The sequence below is a fragment of the Cricetulus griseus genome, chromosome 8 (genome assembly GCF_003668045.3).
Source record: "Cricetulus griseus strain 17A/GY chromosome 8, alternate assembly CriGri-PICRH-1.0, whole genome shotgun sequence".
Lineage (NCBI taxonomy): Eukaryota > Metazoa > Chordata > Mammalia > Rodentia > Cricetidae > Cricetulus > Cricetulus griseus.
In genome coordinates, this window is record NC_048601.1 from 45,355,761 (window position 1) to 45,375,556 (window position 19,796).

The window sequence follows — 19,796 nt, forward strand, 5'->3', positions numbered from 1 at the left end:
ATATAGGTAAGTTTAAATCAGTCAATCAATCAGTCATGGGACAGAAACGAATAGTTGATGAAAAGAACATTAATAAGTACCCTATGCATAGAATTTTTAAAATATGAAACACAACTTAAACTCAGTGGGTGATATAAGAACCAGGGAATGGAAAGACAGATTCAAAGAAGAAATTCTATAATTATGTGGGGTCCTGATACAAACTATGGGGAGAGGAGAATGAGACGGACAGGAAAAGCTCCTTGCTGAAGTCCTAGAGTACCACACTGGAGTGATGGTGTAGAAGGGAGGGAGAATAGCTGAGGCTGTCAAACCCACAGATGACAAGGGCTCCCAATGAGGAAAGCTCGGGTCTGAAATGCATAGATTTAAAAAAAAAGAGAGAAAGAAAGAAAGAAAAAGAAAGAAAGAAACATTAGACAACTGTGTGAACAGAACACTTCAGTTTCAAAAATGTTTTTGAAAAGGAGAGCAGGAAAAAAAAAGCTGATGAATTGAATGTAAATTTGACTGACAGCAGAGGTCTTTGTTGGAACAATGACAGCAGGAAGATAAAATATATCTGGTTCTGAGAAACTGACTGCTAAGCTAGGCTTGTGAACCGAGGAAAACCGTCTTTTAGAAAAAATAGAGACGTGAGTAGGAACAGAGTTATTCTCTGGGGTAGATTAAAATTATATTTCTTCTTGGAGCTAAATTGATGGCTCCATTTTGGCCTGGCGTTTTTGTTGTTGGAAATTTTAGTTCTGCTGTGTTCTTTTCATCTTTTCCCTGTGCTGACCCCTCTTCTTCCTCCTCCCCCATCATCACTGTCTTTTTGGGAATTTTAAGTACCTCTCCCATATGAGGGAAGTAGCCTAATCCTGAACTGTGTCCCCAGCCTGAGGCAAGCAACACTATGACTAAGCTGCATGCACCAGTCCCAAGTTCCTTCTTCACTGAAGCAAAACCCTTTATTACCTAGGTTCTGAATTAAGTGTAGTTAAGAATGGCTTGACAATATCACGGTAAACATAGGGGACCACAATGGCTCAAGAGCCCTACACAAGCAGAAGGTAGACCACACTGTTCTCCAATACAAAGGTTTACAAATTAGTTAGAATAGTTTTTAGGATTTTGATCTTTTACTGTTTCCTGACACCAAGCAGTCTTTCTTCCTAAAAACAATGGAAAGATATTTTGATAGCCATTATTTCAAATCACACAAAAATAACTTTCTTCATTATAAACATGTACTAATTTTCCTAAGGGTAATACTTGGAGAAGCAAGATTTTTTAAAGCTATTTTTCAAAATTAGTAAAAAATAATCTTGACTAAACAGTAACAAAAGGAAAAAGCCTGCCAGTAACGTCGTCTCCAACAGATGGGTTGAGAGAGCTGGAATCTAGTCCCCACATGGTTCAGTAGCTCTTGAAATAACATGCAAGTCCATAAATATTTTTTTTCAAAAAGCAAACAGACAAATCCAATGTAGTATTGGATTTAGCTTTTGAGTTGGTATGGGCCTCCTCTGCCTTGATTTCAAGAGATGTCCACTATCAGTGGCAACATTATACACTACTGCTAGACTGAATTTTCAACCCCTGAGTAAAGAAAAGTCGACGATAATACTAACACCAGAAGGTAAAGAGATAACATTTGTCAGCTGAATTGTTATCATTATTGTTGATAGTACCTGGGTTGAACCCAGAGCTTCACACATGCTGGGCAAGCAACCTTCCCCAGCCAAAGCCTCCCAACTCTGAATCAGCTCATGAAACTTATGGAGACACTCCTACCAGTCCTAAAGCCACACAAAAGCGTTGTGATGTATTTATCATAACTGTGTAATGCAAACAAAAGATTTCTTGGATTATCGTGTTAGACTGTGATCATAAGCAGTTTTCACCAAGATATTTTTTATAATTATGTGTAAATTCAGAACTTTTGATCTTCATACCAGGAATGAAATGAGTATCTAATTTCATAAGAATAGTAAGCTGTTTTAAAGACAGCAACACACTAATGTGTGTGTGCATGTGATATGTGTGTGTGTGTGTGTGTGTGTGTGTGTGTGTGTGTTTATGTGTATGAGTGTAGGCATGCATAAGTGCTACAGGGACCATGTAGAGGGAAGAGGACAACAATCAGGTCGTCAGTCCTTCTGCTATGTTTGGGACCAGGTCATTCCACTGCTGTGTACTGCAGGTCCTATTCTGATCCTCTTGGAGAGGTGTGTTAGGATGACAGGAGCTCATGCTACTGCCCCCATCTTTTACCTGGGCTCTGGAGATCCAAACCCACGTCATCAAGCTTGCACAGTGACTGCTTTACCCTTTGAACACCTCCCCAGTCTGCAACACATTCATTTTTTCAACACAAATAAGTTAAACTATCATAAATCTGTAAATTATGCCCCATTTGACTGTAATAGTTGGAATGTGTCAGTCAAAAGAGAAACACGTTTTCTGTTGATCAAGTCAATGAAGACTGAATCGTAGTTTCCTCTCGCATTCCTAGTTTTTAAGAAACTTTCTTTGAAACACGTCCAAGACATAGAAGAGGGGGAAATAATGGGAGGATAGTGAGAAAGCCAAATAATCGGGACGAACTAGAAAATAGTAGCACATTTTGCATTTATGCAGAGAAATTTAAACATAAATTCCATACAGCACTGATTACTATGGAGATTACTGAAATTAAAATTGTATGTATACTTACAAGTTACATAATATTTTACACCATTATAATTTCTATATAGTAATATTTGAATTTGTGTGTGTGCAATAATGTTTTAAACGAGATAGTTTATGGATATTTATTTAAATGATATAGTATAGTATGAATATCCTATATGTTTTACCAGATGTATTGATGTCATTTTATAGTCAATGCATATTTTCCCACATACACAAAAATTTGTCTGTTGCCTTTGTTCACTTGTACGATCACTGAAAACGGCCTAAGTAAAGATTATCTTCTTATCCCTTTCATGGATATGAATGATAATGACACATTTGTTTCTACTGCAGACACTGACTAGATTTGGGTTGCCATTGTTTTTCAGAATAAAGAGACCCCTTAAAAAGTAACAATAATATAATGTGCACCTTTTACAAGTACATAGTATATTCCATACAGACAGTATCTACAGACTCCTCACATGGGGCTATAGCATGGAAACAGAATTAAATTATTATACTCTCAATAATTTTTTCTTGGATATAACATTTCGGTGTTAAGAATAGAAGACCATGAAGTAAATGTAGAGCATATTAGATGTGTGTGTGTGTGTGTGTGTGTGTGTGTGTGTGTGTGTGTGTATTCATTTTTAGAAGAGTTAATAATCTGTTTCCTGAATCTTTGTCAAGTTTGACAATGGCCAAGAATTAAGAAAAAAATAGGCAAATAAACTGGAAATAAATCAGGAATGTTAAACAGAACAAAACTCAAGCAACTCAAGGTGAGACATCGAGCAAGCAAATGAGTGTGTAAAAGATGACTATGGTGAGTGGAAGTGTTGCCGCTCGCTCTCTTGTTATCACTGAGGTCATTAGGTAGGTGAATGCGCAATTACAAGCTGTTCATTCACTGTGAGCTATGTGTATACAGCAGTTAATATGTCCCAGGGCACTGATTATCTCTCAGTGGCTCTAGGGCAAGTACTTTATAGTCCAGTGGAGACATTTTTGCCAGGTACATGTTCTTGATGGAATCCTACCCTAAACGTTACTTTAAAAGCCTATCGCAATCTGTGGCATTCATTTTTCAAAAACGGACAACTGTATTGGTTATTACCAATATGCTACAAAAAGGTCCTTGAGGGGTATTTTGTGACCTCTTGGTGAGCAGTGTGCTGCTTTGCCTGTTGGGAGTGTTTCCTTAAGTTCAGACATGGCAATTTATATGGAATTTTAACAAACTTATACTTATAGTAGGAAGATTTCTAAATTTGGCATCAGGATAACTTCCTTCTATTTTGGAGCAAGTTCTCAAATTTTTCTGTCTTCTGATTTCTTATCTGTAAAATTAGAAGCAGGAAATTAGGAAAAAATATGTACAAAAATACCTTAAGAAATGTAAGTGAATATAAAAATAAATGTTATTACATTAAGCTCTATTGCTATTAAGAAATTATTTTTAAAACATGATTTAAAATATTGTTTAAAATTCATTTTTCACTAATATGCAATTACTGCAAAACTCTCTTTCTAGTTACCACTCAAGACATTTTTTCTCATTTTCGTGGATTTGATTTTTAAACCTTATCACTGAGAAATAGGATAATTTTTATTTGATTAGTTGAATATGTTTCAGTTAAAGGGAATTTAAAAGAGAATGAAAACCTGTCATCAGACACTTTCTCTTTCTGTTAATAAATTCTATTTCTCATAAACGATGGAAACTTAATCTTTACATGTGTAGCTCAACCAGGGCTTCAGCAGATTCAGTGTCTGGTGAGGACTTATGCTGGGGTTTCACAGGTGACCTTTTCCTGTCTTCTCACATGGTGGAAAGGCAGTGTTCTGAAGTAGTCAACATTCCCTCAACTGTTTGAGATCTGGTTGTGCTCACATATTGTGTATGAAGGTGACCTACTAATAACTATGCCACCTTGGAGGTGGGAATCCCAACATGCTAGGTTTAATATCAGTGATTGACTCAAATTATTCAAAATGCTGAAGATACAGCAGTAAAAATTCTGTGGCTGTGAATCTTGAAGATATGACAGATGAGATAAACAAAGAAGCACTGGAACCCCAGATAAAATACAATAAAACCATTCTAATGGAGAAGGATACAATGGTCAGCAATAGACTTGTTTATGCTTTTACTCTACACAAAGTGTCCTCTTGCTGTGAACTTACTCCATGTGTGGTCCAGCATCCATAACTAACTTGTGTCTCAGATAGATGCTTGTGGTATGAACTGACATATAAACAACCTTAACTTCTCATTGGTCTTTGAATAAATTTCATGTCAACTAACTACATACAACTTGATCATCCTTCGTTAGGAAAAGTGACTTATAAATGAATCAATCTCTACTGGGCAGTAGATTGTAGGGATTTCAGTGTTGGCTCTGTTTAGACATATAAGTCATGATTTTCTGGTGTTTTTAGTAGTATTTTTTCAATAGTAATTCCTTCTGGTCATAGAAAGGAAATGTTGAGAAGATATGATATTTTCTCACAATCTTATTTTACTAAAAAAGTACTACATGAGTATTGATTTATGGGCATTCCTTTGTGTAGCTCTTCATGCATTAAAAGAAATATTAATCATGCTTTTCAGTATGCGAATAAGGATAGTTACTGGTAAAAAACATCTGTGTCCATTGAAAATATAAACAATCAAAACACCACGAACAAAGATTAAGCAATATTCCATGCAAGCAAAAATTACTCTATTTCTTCTCATGTTATGACATTAGGAAAGAAAAAATGTTTTGATTTAAAAATCTGTCAGCTATCATGTAATTTAATATGTAGTGACATATACTGCTAAAAGGTATATATTAACATTAAAGACCCAAACTCCCATGATTAATATTACGGCGATGACAGAGGAGAGTGCCTAATTTTAATCCACTGTTTATCTATGGGGTAATTTATAGATCACTCGACATGTTTTAATAGTAGACATAAAAAGATATCCTCTAATACACACTTGCTTTCAAGATCTGACATTTGCAATTAGAAATACAAAGAAATACCAAGGGTTGCCTTCACTGTATATGTATACAAATAGCTAGTCATTCAATGCACACTTTATAAAAGTGATCTATTAATAACAAAACTGCTCCAAAGACCCAGGGTCTCTTAATATTCTAGTTGAATATCAGGGGTCGACTCAAAATGAGGGCAGAAACACAAAGAGTGGTCAACACATTGATTGGCCTGCCAAATACAGTTTTAGCATCATAAATCTCAGGCTGACAACTGCACAAAGCTTTCTTCACCCAAACATTGCCAAGAAAGGGTGTTTATGCACTGATTGGCTGATAGTCTCCATGACAACTGATGCCACAATTAGACAAGTACAATCCCACTTTCAAACATGCACATGATTCATTAATCCAGCAGGACTTTGTTGATGATATATTATGAGAGAAATATTTAATGCCACCCATAGACGATATATTTGCTACTTATCTAGGATAAAACAAAATCTAAGAGCGATAAGGGACAGCCATTTAATTAGACTAATGTAAGTTTGGTGAGAATCTGTGAGTTTAAGTGTTTTTAATAATTTCATAGGTGTTTCATTCTGTAAAGTCAACGGCTATTGAGTTAATCTTCAAGTCCTTTTCCTACAGGACCTTTTAAAAAGGGTTAGAAAAAAACGTGAGTCCAATTTTCCACAAACTAAACAAGATAACAACAAATATTTCTTTGGCACTTGAGAGAAAATATTTTTTTCTGAATACTGAGTGATTATTAAATTGGATAGATATTCATCTGCAGAGACCCCAGTGCAAATTGCCAAGGAGTCATTTCTTATCATTTGTCTACACGGGAAGCACATTTCCCCACAAAGGCTGATCATGCAGATCATTAATTCAGGCGTTAAGAAGGCAGAGTGCAATGAGGAGTCTAAAACAAAAGATTGTATTTATCAAATTCTATTCAACCGCAAAGTGCTAGTTTTACCAACCCAACAGGTGAAATGCTCGCATTCTCAACCCATCCTTCCTTATGACGTCCAAAGATTGCTCAAAGATGACAGATAATGAGCTGAGATTTTAAGCACACTTACATGATTGTTTATTTACAGTTTAAGGAACATAACATCATAAACGGTCCGTGAGGCTAGACACTAAATTATGATTAGTGTTAACTTCAGAGTTGTGGGTTAGGGGAGTGTGAAAATACTTTTATTTATATATGCTTTACTAATTGACTCAGTTATAGTGAGATTTAACTTGAAAGCATAAAAAAGCTTATGAAACATTGAAAAACGATGAGGATGACACTTTAAAAGCCAGGATATCAAGGTTGTCTGTCACTTCATATAACCTCGTATTACAGTGTATGTCTACACAGACGTGTCATACAGAACAATGCACATGTGCATTCAAGTATGCATGTGGAGAAGTGGAAGAACACACACCGAGAACTTGAAAGTCAGTTATCTGTAGACCGTGCTAGTGGGATTACACATGTTTTCTTCTTTATGTGTATTTGTATTGTTTAAAAAGAATGTAAATGTTATAGATGATAAAATTATCTTGCTAGAAAGAAACATTTTCTTACAATCAATAGAATGAGAGGGCAGGAAAGGAGGGAAGGTTAATGGATGCTGAATTACAGTCAGATAAGGGCCAGGGACTCTGGGTGCCAATGTAGTGGTTGAATAATGGTGATGCAATGCACCAGGCATGCCAAAAAGTTAGCAGAAAGCCCACTAGAGGACTCAGCAGGTTCAAGCACTTTCCATTGAGTATGATGAACTGAGTATGATTCTTGAAATCTACTTGGTGGAAGGAGATTGGATTAGTCATGTTTCTCCAGAACAGCGGTTCTCAACCTGTGTGGATCACAACCACAGGTTGCATTTCAGGTATCCTGTACATCACATATTTACATAAAAACTCATAACAGTAGCAAAATTACAGTTAGGAAGTAGCAACAGAATAAATTTGTGTTTGGGAGGGGTGTCACCACCACATGAATGATTGTTTTAGTGGGTCACAGTATTAGGAAGGTTGGGAACCACTGGCCTAGAGGAACAACAGAACTGATAGGATGAGTCTGCATATGTGAAAGAGGGATTTATTAGAGTGGCATTTATTGGCTGTGATCCTTGTAGTCCAACAATAACTGTCTCCCAATGAAAAGGCCAAAAAATCCAGTAGTTGTTGAGTTCATGAGACTGAATGTCTCAGCTGATCTTGAGTCTGTGTTGGAATCTTGAAGGAGCAGTTTCTAAACCCATCAAAGGGGTGCCTCAATATTAGGTCAGATGAACTTGCCAGTGAGAGTAAGGGCAAGCAGGAAAAAAAGCAAAGACTTCCTCTTCCAAGTCCTTTTATGTAGGTTGCTGCCAGAAGGTGTGGTCCTGGCTTAAGTGGATCTTCAGACTTCAAATGATCCATACTTAGATAGGGTCTTCCCACCTCAAATGATCTAATCAAAAATAATCCATGACAGCTGTGCCCAGATGCTTGGGTTTCAGTTAATTCCAGAGGTACTCAAATTGACAACTAAGATTGGCCATCACAGAGAGTATCTACTCCCACAATGGTCTCTGACCTACACATACCTGCTATGGCATACACCTATGTATGTCCCTGCACAAACACACACACAAAATGACTAAATAAAAAATTTTAAATGTGCATTTTTTAAATCTAGAAGAAAGGAATTTGGACCTTTTCATCCCCCACCCAAGATTCAGATTCTGTTGCTTCCAGCCAAAACTGTAACTGACTCTGCTCCCTCCAGTGTTTTGGTACTAATGACAGCATCATTCAGAAAGCCTTGGTGCTAAAGTGTCACAGTATCATTCATATTGTCATATTGTAAGCCATAAAAGGAATACAAAGGAATAGAGTTTATTGGGAAGGCTGGCTACATGGCTTAGTGGCTAAAGGTGCTTGCTGCTAAGCCTGATGACCTGAATTCAATCCCCAGAACCTTCATGGTAGAAACAAGAAACAATTATCATAAGTTGTTCTCCAGCCATATGTATGCATGCACATCCATACACATGCACACAATAGACAGATAGTCTTTTAATTAGAAAAAAGAACATAATAAGAATACAATTTTAGGTATGTGTTCTTTTGAAATTTTTATGATTTGTCTTCATTGTGAAGACCTTTTGGTACAGAGTTGGATCCACACTATTTGTTACATTGTTTAGTCACAATAGAGATGTTTAATGATGTCCCCCTGTCTTAGGGTTTCTATGCTGTGAAGAGACACTATGGCCATGGCAACTCTTAAAAGGAAAATATTTAATTGGGGCTGTCTTACAGTTCAGAGGTTTAGTTCATTGCCACCAAGGTTTGAAAGCATGGCGGCATGGGGGCAGATGTGCTGCTGGAGAGACAGCTTCTTCATCTGGATCGGTAGGCAGCAGGAAGAAAGTGAGACATTGGGTCTGGCTTGGGCATCTAGAACCTCAAAGTCCACTCCCAGTGACATGCTTCCTCCAATAAGGCCACACTTCCTAATCCTTTCAAATAATGCCACTCCCTATGAGCCTATAGGGGCCATTTTCATTCACACTACCATACCCCTCAAATCAGCTATTCAACCAGCAATTTTTTTTCATTAATAACACAGAAGAAACAAATATTTTGCTCTGAATATACACCCAAAGTTCTACTTAACTAACTCCTGGAATCTTGTAGCATTCTCTTTAAAACACTGCTCATCCTCTACAAAGTTTGTCACTTGGTATTTCCACATGCATCACTGGAAGTTAACATTTGCCTGAGGTAAACTTTAGAGAAACAGACCTTGGGCTAATTTTTCCTGTGTGTGTGTGTGTGTGTGTGTGTGTGTGTGTGTGTGTGTGTGTGTGTGTGTGTGTGTGTGTGTTTCTTAAACATTTATTCAGAATTGGAGCTTCTTACCCATGACTTTAGAGAAGGCTGAGGCCTTTCCCTGACATCAGTCCTCTTTAAGAGAAAAACAAAGGAGGGATTGAATAGTGACCACAGCTTTACTTCACTCCAGTTTTCTTCTTTGTACCCTCCTTTACACAAATGCTGTTTTGTTGAACCACTGATTAAACACCAACAAACCAACTGCACAAAACAGAAGCCTCTTTCGCTGCTAACCTGGGTTCCTTACTAATTTTCATTCAGCCTCCCTTGTCTCACTTGTAAATGAGAAAATAACACCTGTGCCTTCCAACCTTGAAAAAATGGTGAGAAGATGCCTGTAATTGTGTAGGTAAGGTAATTGTGTAGGATGTGACAGTTCTCTGTAAACTACCATCTTCGAGGCCACCCTTGCCTGGAGCAATTTAATGGTTCCCAAGGAAAGCAACCACTTAGGTGCTGTAATAGTCATCCTGGTCAAGAGTAAAAGCAATGGGGCTGGAGAGATGGCTCAGCAGTTAAGAACGGTGGCTATTCATCCAGAGGACCCAAGTTTAATTCCCAGCACCCACATGGCAGCTATAAGTATCTGTAATTCCAGTCCAGGGGATCTGACACCCTCACATATTCATGCATGCAGGCAAAACACCAATGTGCATAAAATAAATAAGTTATTAAAAATAAAAAGAATAAAAGCAATGCACTTCCTGAAAGGTTCAAGCATTATGCTGGCCTGCCCCTGTTACCTGGTGGAACAGGCAGTACCCTGGTTCCATGGGAACTAAGTCTACACGCAGGTGCAGAGGACCCCTTTAAAAGACAAGTTCCCTGCCCATTTACGCTCTCTGTTTCCTCTCTCTGTTTCCCGCTCTGTTTCCTCTCTACTCTGTCTCCCACCTATGTGCTCGCTCTGTCTCTCTATGGCGACCGGCCATGGCCATTTACCCCTGTTCCTCTTCTTAGTCTCCCTACTCTGCCGGGCCTTATAATAAACTTATAGTCAATATGGCTCATGTCTCAGCATTTCTCCTTCTCTTCTTTTTAAACAAAAGAATAACACTTCCAACCAAAGAGACAGTTGCTGTCCACCTATGCAAAGATCTGGAAAAAAAGGATACTCTTTGCCAATGAGATTGGACTAAAACTGGGGCTCTATGGAGCTAAGATAGAAATAACTGCTTTGTTGAAACATTTGACAATATGCTTCCTAGTCTTTAAACATTTTTCATCTCTTTCTCATCCCTGTTATTCTCCAAGGATCAATACAAATACTTTGAGTATTCATACCAGAAAAAAAATGAAAAAAGAAGAAAACTAACAAAAGGGTCCAAATAGGTGAATTATATAATTAAATTTTATGATGCTGACACATTGGACATTGTTATAAATTATGTGTTTAGAAATTTCAGTCAACTGACGAAAATATTTACATGTATCACAAAATAATCTCATGTGAATTCAGGACACCTAAGAATATGAACAAATGTTTCCTTTCCTGTACTTTAAAAAAAAAAAAAAACTTTTCTAGTAAGCCTGTGATTTCTTTTTGTCATCAGAACTTTTAGGACTGGTCATCTGGATAATGATATATAATCAGGGTAAGATAATATGCCTGTGTGTCTTAATCTGTGGCTCACTTAGGAAAAGCGATGACACTTCAAGGGCTCTGCACTGTGATGCTTCCAGTGATTGGCTGCATAGAGTTGGCTTCATCCTGACTGTCCATGGCCCACACGACAGTCTGTAGTGTATTCTCACAGAAGTCTTTAAGAGTGAGTCTGGAAGAGTTCCTGGTTCCATCTTTGCATCTAATTCACATGGCAGAGGGCACAATCTCCCAGCAAGCTACTCCAAAGTCTTCAGCTTTTCTCTCTCCCCATGGAAGACATTTACCTCAGAGACATGGGTGTGTTTCAGAGATAAGGCTGCTGTAGTTCACTCCCTTGAGGGGTTGCACCATTGTACCTTTTATTTCCACTGTATCATTCCTCAAGGGAACAACCTCTCTGTTGGTTACAACTGACATGACATTCTAGGTAAAGGGAAAAGAGAAAGACTGAAAAAGAAAAGTGGCACAGAGAAGGCCTTTTATCTAGTTGTGACATATGTAAACTAAGACTGCAGAATAAATGCTTTGCTGTATTCATTGTTTCATATTCTCACAGTTTTACAACATTCAGTACTTGGTATTTTACCTTTCTACTTCAAGCTTAAAACAAAGCAGACATGTGCTATCATGTCTTCCAAAACCATAAAGATCACATTCACATTTAAATTATTTGATGCCCTATTTCGTAGGAAAGACGCATTATTAAAAAAAAAAAAACAGTAGCAAATTCATCACTCCAAAAATCTTTAAAGCTATCTCCCACCTATAACAAGTTGCAATAGTGAAATAAAGTTAGGAAATCTATTAAGAATTGCAATTTCATTGGGGTATTCCTAGTCAGCTTTACAGAGATCATCAAATTGGGAATTGTACAGTTGCAGCTGGACCACCAGTGTTTGTGTGTGTGCGTGTGCATGTGCATGCATGCATGTGTGCATGTGTGCATGTGTGAGTTGTGTGTGTGTGTGTGTGTGTGTGTGTGTGTGTGTGTGTGTGTGTGTGTGCTTTGAGACAGGATCATGCTGCACAGTTCAGTCTTTAACTTTGCTGTCTTTCTACCTCAGTTTCCTGAGTGAGTCCTAGGGCTCAGACATCTCCACAGAGTCTTTGGACAACTAAACAACGGTGCTGAAAGGGAAGTTTGAATTCGTCAGCTCTAAGGAAGTGGGCACTAAAAAGAGGTGAGTTTTGGCAGCAACATCCAAGCTGAGGTGGCCAGCAGTGGAAAGGCACATTTGAGTTTGGGGTGGACAAAGACAGTCCATTAGAAAAGAGGCTCAAGGAAGACCTACCAACCGGAAAGCACAGTAAAGTATATGAGAAGTGAGGATGACAGGAAATAGAAGGAAGTTGGGCCCCCCCACCCAGGAATAATAATTCACCTGATTTTAGTCTTAATATAATAGGAGAGAGAAAAATGGTTTGACTCCGATATATCTAAATGATGGCTGAAATAAATACTCAGTGGAGGGGGTGATTGGCAGTGAGAAATTATGTTCGTTTTGTGAGTGAACTGAAAATGTAACAAAAAGCCCGCCATGCACCGCTGCACTGAATTTTGTTCCAAATGTTTAGAGGAGAGGTGCAGTGAGCTGTGAGCCGATGCTTGGAACTTTTGAACTAAAGATAGAAAAGATGCTATGAATATCACCTAAGTCATTAAAAGTGAGACACTGTTAAAATGTGTTCGTAGTACACAGCTGCATGATAAAAGTCAGCTGTGATACAGAACATGTAGAATGATTCTATCTGGGAAATAACTGTAAACATACTTAGTTATAGGGGATGCAAACCAAATTGTTTCTAGAGAGTTCTAAGAGGAGCAGCTATTATATCTATATGTGTCTGTTTGATTTTTTTTTACAAGTATGTTTCATATTACATTGGCAAATTTTATTAGTTTAGTCGCATGCTTTTCTTATATTTCCCTGCTAGGATTAGTCATAAAATTCTAAGTTTTGCAAGCCTTAAACAATGGTATATTATATAGCCGATACATCTTAGACTTAATGAAATCTAATTTTACAAAGTTAAAAGCAAACTTTAGGAATCCACATAGCTCCAAACTTTTAGCAACCATTGTGCATAGAAAACAACCTGACAGTTGGGATTCTTAGACTTAATTTCCTCAGGAACAGCTTGTAACTGAAGACTCCCTTCCCTGTCGGTTAACTGTATATACCTACACCCATTTTCTCCCTGTTGAATCAGTTTACTTTTCACTTTAACAGCTGAGGTCTCAAAGAGTAAAAAAGAACATCTTGGGCTGGGCGTTGGTGGTGCGCACCTTTAATCCCAGCAGAGGCAGAGGCAGAGGCAGAGGCAGAGGCAGGCGGATCTCTGTGAGTTTGAGGCCAGCCTGGTCTATGGAGCGAATGCCAACATAGGCTCCAAAGATACACAGAGAAACCCTGTCTTGAAAAACAAAACAAAACAAAACAAAACAAAACAAAACAAAACCCTCTTGGGTAGAGAGATGGATCCGCAGAAAAGTGTTAAAATTGTTCCCCCAGAAGATTGGAGGCAGTGGTAAGAAAGTGTGTCAGAGGTTCATGTATTAGCTAGCCTGGAGTGTCGAGTGCAGCAGCAGCAGCAGCAGCAGCAGCAGCAGCAGCAGCAGCAGCAGCAGCAGCAAGAAAGACTATATGCCTCAACAATGTAGAGGGCAGGAATCAACAACCCAAATTGTCCTCTGACCTTCACAGACACAGTGTAGGATTTGGGAGTGTATGCGCACACATACCACATACATACACATACACCAGTGTTTTAAAAATAAAACCTTGAAGGTAGCCCTACACAATTTCAAGAGCATAAGCTAGAACACTTATGAATTCATATTTCTAACAATGTCCCAGCCCAAATTATTAATGACTAAATTCTCATGGCATACATTGCTCCAAAAAGCAAGAAAAACTGTTTATTGCAGGTTGCAAATCACAGGCATGATGCCCTCCATATGGCTAACTGCCTCACAGATCTGGATGGCTCCATTCAGTGCCAGATGAAGCATCTAGAAGGTCTAGGGTCTATAATATCATTAGATGAAATTATGAATAATTCCTGGGAAACCCTTAATGAATAATTTCTTTCTCCCCCACATATTTGCCATTATAGCCAAAACCCTGAAGAAATTTGTAATAAAGTATATTACATTCCCTTTTCTCATTAGTAAAGACAACAGGTATGTCACCCATGTCGGAGGAATATAGCACAAACTTGCAATCAGGTCTATGGTGCAGTTTCACAACAGCCAATGCTAACATGCAAAACACTCAGATCTAGTGATGTGATGTATTTTTTTATTCTATAGACCATGAAATTATAGAATCTCCCATAGTTCTGACATATCATCTCTCCTCTTAAATCATTATAATCACCAGACCCATCTCATGCCTCAATCTCTAAATGATAATGGAAGCAGAATCACGGTATAATCAAGGAAGCTCTCAAGATTCATTTTCAGAAAAATATGATGCTCACCCTCACTAAGTAGAATTCTTCATTAATTAACAGTGTCATTGATGGCAGTATGTTACCCACCACCAAGTTTCTGAAAATCTTACTTTATGGCACCATAAAAATCAGAATCTGTGGAAAGTACTCTATGAATAAATAGTCATATTATAGTCAAATAGGAACAATGGTGTGAAGAGTCTATTTTCTAAAAAAAAAAAAATTCTACATCCTCCTTATTCCTAGGAAATGGCTCATACTCCTATAAACTAAATGCAAGGACTGAATTTTATGTTACCAGTCTTCTACTCCACGGAAGGGCTTTAGAGAGGAACCTGTGTATTAGGTGCCACAAAGAAGTATGTTAGATGAACACTGTCCACTGTTTTCCCTGAACTCTTCAGATGACCCCCACAATGCAGACTTTCTGATCAACTCACTGCCCACTAAAGAGCTTTGATGTCATCCAAATGATTTCATATATGGTTTGTGTGTCTCCATGAACTTACACATCAAGGATGAAACTCCAATTGGTAGAAGAGAGTATATACAAAGGCACTCAAGCATAAAGTACAATCTGTTATCAATCTTTTACCCTCTCACATAATCTGCCCTTTGTAGGCATGATTCTCAATCCTTTATACAATTCTGACTCTAATGCATATGCATGCACACATGTGCACACACACACACACACACACACACACACACACACACACACACACACACACACCTCTTTCTGTAACTTCTGATCACATTCATAGCAAAAGTACCATCTTTCAAAGTCAGTATACAGGAGCCTGCTTCCTTTGTTGTGATGGGTTTCTATGCTCCTCTGTGTAACTTTTCCAGTTCCCTCCAATGTTCACCCACATTCTTCCCAAGATGCACTAGCAGACAGTACTCTAATACAGCAACCACACCGGAACTTTGCACACATTACCTCCATCCCCGTTCCTCCTATGTCCACATACCTTTTCTTTATAAGCTTGCATATTCTGTCCTGTACGAAAAAGTTTCCTCCTGGCTGCTCAGGGACAGTGTTATTTATGGTGGGAACTTTTTTTTTTTCCTTTTGGCTTCAAATGTCTTTGTGTCTGTGTACTGAATCTGATACTTAACCCACGTGATCAATGCCTCTTCAGTCATGACATCCCAGTTCCTAGCTGTGAGAGGCAGAATGGAATGTGTATAACAGGTTTAACGGGGTACCTGGCCTACAGAAACACTCTACACTAAGAGGCTGGCATGGTTGATTCAACTTTCCCCTCAAAAAGGCTAGTTAGCCAACCCAATGAGCTGAAACCCTGAAGACAACAATTCCTTAATCAAAAAGAAAACACCCTGCCTGCTAGCCAACAGTTTTAAGGGATAATATACAATCAAATGGGTCTAAATGACAGTGTCCTTTGCTAAGCTGAGAATGAAGTGGTTATTATTACAAAAGAGTATATTTTATGTGTTCTCAGCTACATTGATTTGCTTTTATCTTCATTTATAGTCCAGAAAATGATAGTCATTGAAGATTTGAATTCATGTCTGTTCACCATCAAAGCTACTGCTTTTAATTAAATTGTTACTTACCTGATTTCTAATGTGACAGCCTTCAAAGGGAACACACCTTGTAGGAAAAAAAGAGTGAAAAAATTCAAATATGAAAAAACTGTGAGGTGATTACTGAACAGTGTTCTGAGCTGGTCTACATAACACAATTCAATGGCTCGATTGCCACATAGTAAATAGCATCTCCTTTATAGTTGCATTTATTCTTTAACACACATTTGTAAACAGTGTGCTGTGTGGCAAGACTCAATCTGCAACCCAAAGCCAAAGCCAAAGGCAAAGGCTACAGATTAGGATCTGTAAATATCACCATAATTGGGGTTTTGGACAAGGGTGTCCCTTGCTATAAAGAGTCACACTGTGCATGCTGAAAGTTAAAGAGTTCCCTTTGCCCCAGATGTGATGAGCAACACTGTCTCTAGACACTTGCAAATATTCTCCCAAAGGTCAAAACCATCTGTGCAAACCACTTGTGCAAGTCAAGCTCTGCATGTGTGTAAAGGGCTGGGTGATGACTACACTTCCCATACCTCACTTTGATGTAACTTTACACACAGAGAGATCATTACATCCAGTCCATGACCATTTCTTGACTCAAATGGTATGTAGGTTTTATAGTCATGTCTTTATTCTTGGGTCAAATTAGGGCTTGAATTGCAACCTCAAAGCACATGTGTTAGGCAATATATCCAAAGCCCATGGGAATCTCTGAAGTAAGAAAAAGGAAGTTTCTTAATTCAGTTTGTGCTGCAACCCACATCAGTGAGTTAATTTACCTTCCCGTGTTTTAAATATGTGCATGAGGATGTGGCTGTGAAGCATCCCCCACTGAACACTTGTGCAAAAATGAAGAGACCAATTTGATAATTCAACAAAGAAAAGCCACTTTGTTGGGATAAATTTTCTTGACCATATGCTGGAAGGCACTGACTGGTGCCTGCCTGCTGGCATTGTTTACACAGCTTTAAATTTAAGGCCATTTTGTGGCCTCTGAAATGCCATTCTTGCTTCTAAATTGCTGGAAGTGTGTCATTTCATTTCCCCAGTTGGAGCCAAGTCTTCAGAACCCCTCACTTGTGTTACAGGCCACAGTTAACACCTTTTTCTTGTCATGATCTGATGGGTAGAATGCGACCAAGACAGAATAGCTAAAGCCAAGAGAAGCCAACTCTTCTTTTTAAATTGTGACAAAGGAAAACTGCATTCTACATTGCTAGAGAGCTGGAAATGTCCCTGGTAAGTATTTATTCAACAGTTGAACAGTCAGATGATTGCATACCCAGGGCACAGGATTCCCAGTCCACACACTCAGTAATAGCTCCTAACTGGAAATTGTAGAGGAAATACACCAAGAAGCACCACCCAACAGCCTCTTCCCTGCATCATTGCATTAGTGAAATGCCAATCAGTAAACAATGATTGATGGGGTTCCATTTCACTCCTGTTCATGCAGCAGTGTTCTTTCAATGGACCACTTTGTAGACTCAGTAAAACAGCCACAGCCACAGCCACAGCCACAGCCACAAATGCACTTCTTCTTTTCCTTTTGTCTTCTCTTTTAAGATCTGTCTAGTTGTCTATCTAGGCTTTTGACATTTTGCTGTAGCAATCTGAAGGAGCAAAGAGTTGTGGTTATGGAAAGGTCAGTTTTATTCTACAATTCTTTACTGTACTCAAGCAGGCAAAGGTGAGGAGAATAGGAAATAGGAGGCAGCCCAGTAGGGAATGGATGCCAAAGCAGCAGTTCTGAGAATGCCCCTGCTAGAGGTCTGGAATATCAAAATCGCTCTGGTTCCTGTTTTTTTCCAATTGAAATGGACACCTCTGCCTGGGGGATGAATGTGACCCAAACAGAGAGGAGGCACCTTGTGGTTGGACCAATCGGACTGACCAGCTCATCTCTTTCCCATACTTTACCCTAGTTTCCACCTTAATCCCCTATCTATAATAAACCTGTCTCTAAAATTCACCCTCTATAGTCTGTAAATTTTATTCTTCAATTCACAAGACAAGAACAAGAAAGTCACTGGCTCAAGGTGGCTTTGGTGAGCCATTGAGTTTCTAAGACCCTAGCTGTCTGGGAAAGATTCTATCATTCAAGACACCCCCAGTTTCCCATATGAAAAGCATAAGCAAAGATCCCTAGCTTTAATGTGCACATGTTATATGCCTGAAGTTATGCAAAGAGCCTCATATGCATTATATCTTTTAATTCTCATGACAGCCAGAACAAAGTATATGAAAGGTATTCAACAGCACTCATCATAAAATAAAAGCAAACAAAAAACATAAGTCAATACCCTTGAATGGCAGGAAGACTAAAATAAAAAAGAGACAATAATCACTGCTGATAATGTAAGGATTCAGGTATTATGCTGGCCTGCCGCTGTCACTTGGCAGAATGCACTCAGGTCAGCCCAGGGTTCCATGACTGCAAACAGGTGCAAAGTCCACTTATGCTTTCTTTCCTGTTCTCTTTCCAGCTGTTCCCCTGGGGCAGACAGGACTTTTCCTGTCTCCCTCTTCTCTTCTGTCCTCTCTGTCTCTGTGTCTCTTTTCTCTTTCCTTCCCCCTTCCCTCCCCATTCTAACAAAACTTCTTACTTAAACTCTGTCTGCCTGGCATTTTTGTTCCCCACCTCAGTCACCCTTACCTGCCATGGAATCAACCAAGGTTCCCCTCAAGCTTTATCATAACAGATAATAGTAGGAAATGACCAGGACATATCTATGTGTTGTTTGTGGGGGTAAAAACAGAACTGTTGACAGTTGTACTAAATGCTAGTTTGCACACATTCTCTGAGTCATGGGGTGCTTTCTTTAAGAATGGACACAACAGAAATGTTTCATGGAATTTAAAGGCATTCATATTTATGGCATAATATATTTAATTTTAAAAACTTCCAACTAAGAAATTTAGCAAAAATACCTATAAATAACAGGAGAGACAATAAAATGTGGTGTGTTAACAAAAGGGAATACAATGTAACATTAAATGCTATGGACAAACTTTGTGTGCAACCACCAGGGTAGCTTTCCCAAACATAATGACAGAGAAGCTGAACACATAAATCAAGGTTGCATGATTTGTGTATGTACATAGAGGGGTCTATGAAGCTAGAGGTCACAAGACTGGTAAATGTTGGTGTTGGTGGATCGGTGTTGGTGGATTGGTGTTGTGTCTGTGGGTCTTTTCCCTTTGCAAAAGTAACCTCCTCTTTAACCTTTGATTTATTAATATGCACATTTTTAGGTATAATATTCAGTAAAAATCCTGAATATCAAAGGTATTTCCAGGTAGGAGGGATGACTATGCTCTCTAGAGTCACTGATGAATATACAGAAAGTTGAAAAAGTTAAGAAAACTGGCTAAGATTAAATGAAGAACTTAAATGCTTCCATAAACTCCTGACTACCAGTGACCACTGTGGACATGAGTGAAAAGTATTTCTTTTAAGTCTTCACTGTCCTTCCCTTGTCTTTGATTATCCATGGTAAAAGTCAGAGAGAAGATGGCTCACTGGGAACCTCCCCCATGATGCGCCTTGTGCTTTCCCATTTGGTGAGAACCAGAAAAAAAAAACCAAAAAACAAAACAAAAACAAACAAACAAACAAAAAAAACAACCCTACT